Here is a 6,000-nt window from a genome sequence, read left to right as displayed (position 1 = left end):
CCTGTGCTCAGATTTTTTATTTTGTTGCTCTCCTTGTGGAGTTCCTGTCTTCTCCAGATCTTACTGTTTCCCACTTCTTTCATAAGATTCCCTGCCCTCTGCCCAAAGGTTGTCCATAAGTCTCAGCATCTGCACTGATAGTCTGCAGGGCAGGAAGGCTTTCTTAATATCTACTTGAGAACAGCTGAGGAGCTTTCGAACTGTGAGAAACCGAAACTGTGTGAACAGAATGGAAATCACTGAATGACAAGAGCAAAGGTGGGGAGAGCAGAGGGACCTGCCTGGCTGATGGAGCCAAGTCCCAGAGGGGAAAGTGTGAGTGGGAGATAAAATGATGGGGAGAGATGATGGTGGGTGATAAGTACAGGAACTAGCCACGGGGGACACAGTTCCTTGTGACGTGGGGGACCAGTGAAAGAAAGGGTCTGGTAGTCTGCTCAAAGACAACTGAGGAACTCAGCGTCATCATTATCTGCAGACCAGTCACCACCCACAGACCACACTTTCTACCTTTTGTTTGTAAACTAGGATAGCTTGATTGTATATAAGAATGGGTTTGAGTCTAGCATTTTCATACATTATTGGGGTAATATTTGTCCACTGTTACTCTTTCTCTTCTCCCGTTCTGCTGATTCCAGCAAGTGTAATTAGGTTTACTTATATGAGCATGGACAATCTACCAGTGGTTACACCACTGAAGAAAATGTCTCTTTTCCCCAGCAACCACTAATTGCCTCATGACCCCTTTCCACTTCCTAACAACTGTGTACTGCCCCTAAGTTCTCTGGTGTATGAGTGTGGGGGTTGTGTGTGTGTATGGGTGTGTCCTGAACCTCTCCCTTCTCCTTAAGGGAACTTTGGTGATCACGAGCTTGGGAGGATCTTTTGCAGTTTTAATCACAGCTGTTGAGAGTTCAAGAATGCAGTGCCTATGTCACACCTGCAAGACAGTGTTTCATAACAATGTACCTTTGTCATTTCTCCTCAGGACATGACAAGTGATCTCATTCAGTCATGTCGCCAGCATTTACAACAGTGCCCAGCACATAATAGGGATCAATGAATATTTCTTTTTGAGTGTTGGACTGAATGAATGAGAAGAAGCAAGATGACTAGGAAGTGCTCTGGATTGCCTGGCTGCAGTGTGAAGCAATCTCTCTCTCCTCTAGCCTGGCCCTATCTCCTAAGCTTGTTGCTAGCTGCCTCTGTCTTAACTGACTTGCACTCACATCTACTGAATTAAGCTGAGCACTTTTCAGGGCTAAGTCTGCAGGGGATTCATCCTTGTGTCTGAACTACACAATAGATGTTGAGGAATTGCTAGCTGAATTCACCATGTGAATGTGAGTGAGACACGAAGCGCTCTGGAGCCACAGAGTCATTTTACATTGAATTAAAATCAACGTTTCCATTGCTGTGAAGAGACACCATGTGTAGCCAGACTTTTGGCTACTTTGAGCTATTTCTCCTACCTCCCTACACCACCCCTCTCCCTTCCAAGGTTACAGAGGAAAGGGGGTGTTGATATTATTAGACTATTCCTGTTGATTAGGGCTGTTGAGTTCCTTGGGGCAAATTTGATCTTTGTAGTCAGGATATCTCCAACCAGCCATCCAGCCACCACCACCAGCAGCAGCAGTAGCAACAGCAACATGTGCAGCAGCCTCCACAGACCCTTTTAGGACTCTGGCATTTATATATACCCTCTCAAGAGTTCCCAAAATTCTAAATGTAAACTATCCTTAGCTGGCAAAATCATACCCCTGCCAGAACATGAGATAAATTGTAGTTGGCGGCTGTAATTAATCTGAAGCAGCCCAATATTCTACACTTGGGGTTAAAACAAAAACCTAGTCACATGACATTTCTATGTTTTTAAATAAAGCAAAAAATTTCACTACAACCATGATCACGGCAACTCTTATGAAGGAAAGCATCTAATTGGGGCTGGCTTATAGTTTCAGAGGTTTAGTCCATTATCAAGGTAGGAAGCATGGCAGCATATAGGCAGACAGGGTACTGAACAGGTAGCTGAGAGTTTTATATCACAGTGGACAGGCAGCATGAAGAGACAGTGAGCTACTGGGCCTGGACTGGGCATTTGAAACCCCAGAGCCCACTCCCCAGTGATACACTTCCTCCAACAAGGCCCCACCACCTAATGCCACTGGGAAGCATTCAAATATGAGTCTATGGGGGCTTTGTTTTGTTTGAGGAAGGGTCTTGCTGTAAAGCCCAGGATGCCAGATTCATTCTCTAGTCTCAGGTATGGTGGGAAGCTGGCTACGTTAGAAGCTTTTTGACGCTTGTTGACACATGTGCAACTACTTCCCAAACAAGGCAGAATGTTCCATCACCGTAAAAGTTCTCTTGCACCTTTGTTATAGATTAGTATTTCTGCCCTTAGCCTCACATAAACGGAATCATGGATTATTGTGGTTTGAATGAGAATGGTCCTCATAGGATCATATATTTGAATGTTTGGTCCTTAGCTACTGGAACTATTTGGGAAGGATGAGGAGGTGTGGTCTTGTTGGAGTAGGTGTGTCACTGGGGTTTCAAAAGCACATTCCAGAGCAGTGCCCTCTTTTCCCCTCTCCTTCCATTCTTCTCTCCATCCACCTCTCTCTCTTTCCATCCTTCTCTTCCCCATCCCTCTCTCCCTTCCTCCTTTTTTCCCACCCCTGCCCCTTGCCCCTTGTCCTTTGCCCCCTGCCCTCTGCCCCATCCCCCTTAGCCTGCACCTTGGAGATCAGATACTCCTAGCTATTGCTCCATCACCATGCCTGCCTAACTGTCATAACACTCTCTGACAAGACCTGTAGGCAAGGCCCAATTAGATGCTTTCTTCTATAAGCTGCCTTGGTCATGGTGTTTCATCACATGAATAGAACGCTAAGACAGAATCAGGGACTAAAGAATTGCTGTGTCAAGCCTGGCCATACTACTTAGTGAAATGTGGCTTTTTGGACTTTAGATTAGAAAGTAAATGTTATAAGTGGGGCTTAATGGTCCATCCTAGTAGGACAATAGAAGTCAGTAATGCTGAAAGCAATGTGGTCTGTGGAAGCCCAGGTCAAGAAGATTTGGTGGGGGGCATTATTACAGCTGGGCTACAAACCATTCATTTCATGCTTTGGCAAAGAATGTGGCTGTGTTTTGCTCTAGTCCTTAGAAACTGCCTAAGGCTAAGTTAAAGAGTTTTGGAATAAAATCATTGGCAAAAGAATTTCAAGGCAGGCTAGTCTTGACTATGCCACATGATTATTAGTGATTACCTTTGTGCAGATCTACAATGAAGGGAACAATCTGGGGCAAAAAGAAATGCAAAAAGTACAGTTTGAGGAGAAAAGGAGTTTCAGGAAATGTAATCCTGAAGCCAAGTCTTGTGTTCAAGGAGATGAAAAGTTTAAAGAAATGTCTAATGGTAAATGGCATAAAGGAAGTAGAAACCTCAGGGCAAGGCCTCTCCCCGCTAATTCTACAAGCTTTCCAAGGGAAAGGTCTGAAGGATTTCATAGGCCTAAACAATGGAAAGTTTATGCAAATCTAATTCAAGGAGGAGGCCAGGTTCCTGCCCTAGCATGCAGAAGAATTGATAGTCCAGACAGGTGGAACTGGATTAAGTGTCAAGAAGGATACAGGAAAGGGGTTCTGGATTCTTCTCCTGTGGTTAAGAAAAGCTGCTGAGGCCAGGCTGTGACAGGGGTGTCTCTGCATGGAGGTCCAGAGAGGCCATTGTGTGAAGCTGTGAAGGTGCAACCTGGATTGTGCTGAAGACCCCTAGATGCTGGAGATGCCAGAGTCATGGGATACCTGCTTGAGAGACCAAAAGATAAGCAGCGATTGTTATATAGAGTAGGCGCGGTATAGCAGTAAGTTCCCTGAGGGGATAGCTACCTCGCTGTTCCGGGTGGGTACGTGACTCGGCTCACAATCTGCCTTCCCGCCTTCCCTGTTCTGGGTACGTGACTTAACTATGGCTTTGTTCAAACCACCCAATCAGACCCCTGTAACTATGCTTCTCGCTTCTGTAACCGTGCCTCCTGCTCCCGAGCCCTATAAAAACCCATCACCCCAACCGAGAGGCGCGCAAGTCCTCCGATAGGCTTGGTCGCCCCGGGTACCCGTGTATCAAAATAAACCTCTTGCGGCTTGCATCCGAAGGCTGGTCTCGCTGTTCCTTGGGAAGCGGGGTCTCCCTGTCTAGATAGGCTCCTGGGAGTCTTTCATGCTGAGCAATATTGAAACCATCCCAGGGAGAGAATCCTGTTGTGATCAACAATTCTGGAAGGAGGAGGAGTTCTGAAAAGCTTTTGATATCAGACATGGAGATATAGAATTTGGAGTTTGTCTTGCTGGTTTTCAGTCTTGTTTTGGTCCAATATTTTCTCACTGTGCTCCCTTCTCTCCTCTTTGGAATGGTAATGTGTATTTTGTGCTATTGTATGTTGAAAGCATGTGATTTGCTTTTGCTTTTGCTTTTACAGAACATTACAGTTAAGAGATTGCCTTGAGTCTCAAAAGAGACTATGAAAGACTGTGGGGACTTTTGGAACTGGACTGAATGCATTTTGCATTTTACTGTGGCTACAGTTTTAGGGGAGCAGGCAGTGGAATGTCATGATCTGAATGAGAATGGCCTCCACAGGGTCATATGTTTGAATACTTGCTCACTAGTCAGTAGAACTGTTTGGAGGGATTATGAGGCGTGGCCTTGTTAGAGTAAGTGTGCTACTGGGGATGGGCCTTGAGGTCCCTTGAGACCCAGCAGTAGCGTCCCTCCTTGTCTCTGTCTCTTGGTGTGAGGTCTCAGTTATTGCTCCAGCATCATGCCAGCCCACTTGCCACCACACCCCCGCCATGACCTTAATGGACCAACTCTCTAAAACTGTAAGCAAGTCCTCAATTTCATGCTTTCTTCTGTAAGTTGCCTTGGTCATGGTGTTTCACTACAGCAATAAAGCAGTAACTAACACAGAATACATACTTCGGAGCCTATATTTTTGCTCAATATAGTGTGTTTCCAAATTTAGCATGTTGTATATGTCAGTTCTTCATCCATTTTTTTAAAATAGTAAATAGCATTCCATTTTATTAACATATCGCAATTTATCCATTTTTCTTTAAGTAATATTCAAGTTATTTTTAGGTTTTGGGTTCTCAAGCAGCAAACAATCTTTCTGCACAAGTCTTTGTATAGATAACTATTTCTTTCTGTTAGGTGACTCTCTAAATACAGTTCCTTTATAAGAAATGGCCACTTTCCCAAAGTAAGTATCTGTTTCGTGATTTCATACATCAATGTGTGAATACTAGTTGCTCCATATCCATTAATGACATCAGTTTTTCAGATTTTAGCTGTCCCAGCAGTATGGAGTGCCGTTCAGACTCCGCTTCCCTGCCTGTAATAGTGTTTGCAACTGGTGGATCCTGAGCAGGGAGGCAAAGCAGGAACAGCCAGGAGTGAAAGAGATCTCAGGGGGCTGTGAGTGCAGCGAGAAACAGACTTCTCAGGAGACAGGCCTTAGGGAGACAGCTTGTTTAGTTGGTGGGAACAGAGGCTACTTAAACCTTTGGGGGATGGGTGGATAAGGGGCTTTTGGGATGAGATTACATCATTGGCTGGGGCCAGGGTGCTTGGGATGCCTCATTACCAAGAGGAGGAATTCCGAGTGCTGCCGGATATGAGAGAGAGGAAGTTTAACCTGGCTATATGACCTCCTCAGGAGGGGCAGGGGAAGGTCACAGGGCTACGTGCACTGGGGTGTGTAGGCCTGGGACAAGGGGGAGCAACCCTACTCCTGTAGATCTCAGGATGAGATTTCTGGGGTTTGAACCTGCCTCAACCCTACTCTTGCTCTAGGCCAGCTTTTTCTGGTCTCAAAGCTCCCCGGCTCTACAACGGAATGCTCTCATTGTGCATTTTTATTTGTGTTTTCTTTTTTAAATTAGGGATTAAAAAATTATTGATAGTTACATGCATGTATACAATGTATC

This window comes from Meriones unguiculatus, chromosome 1 (genome assembly GCF_030254825.1).
Source record: "Meriones unguiculatus strain TT.TT164.6M chromosome 1, Bangor_MerUng_6.1, whole genome shotgun sequence".
In the NCBI taxonomy this organism is placed as follows: domain Eukaryota; kingdom Metazoa; phylum Chordata; class Mammalia; order Rodentia; family Muridae; genus Meriones; species Meriones unguiculatus.
This window is presented reverse-complemented; position numbering follows the sequence as displayed.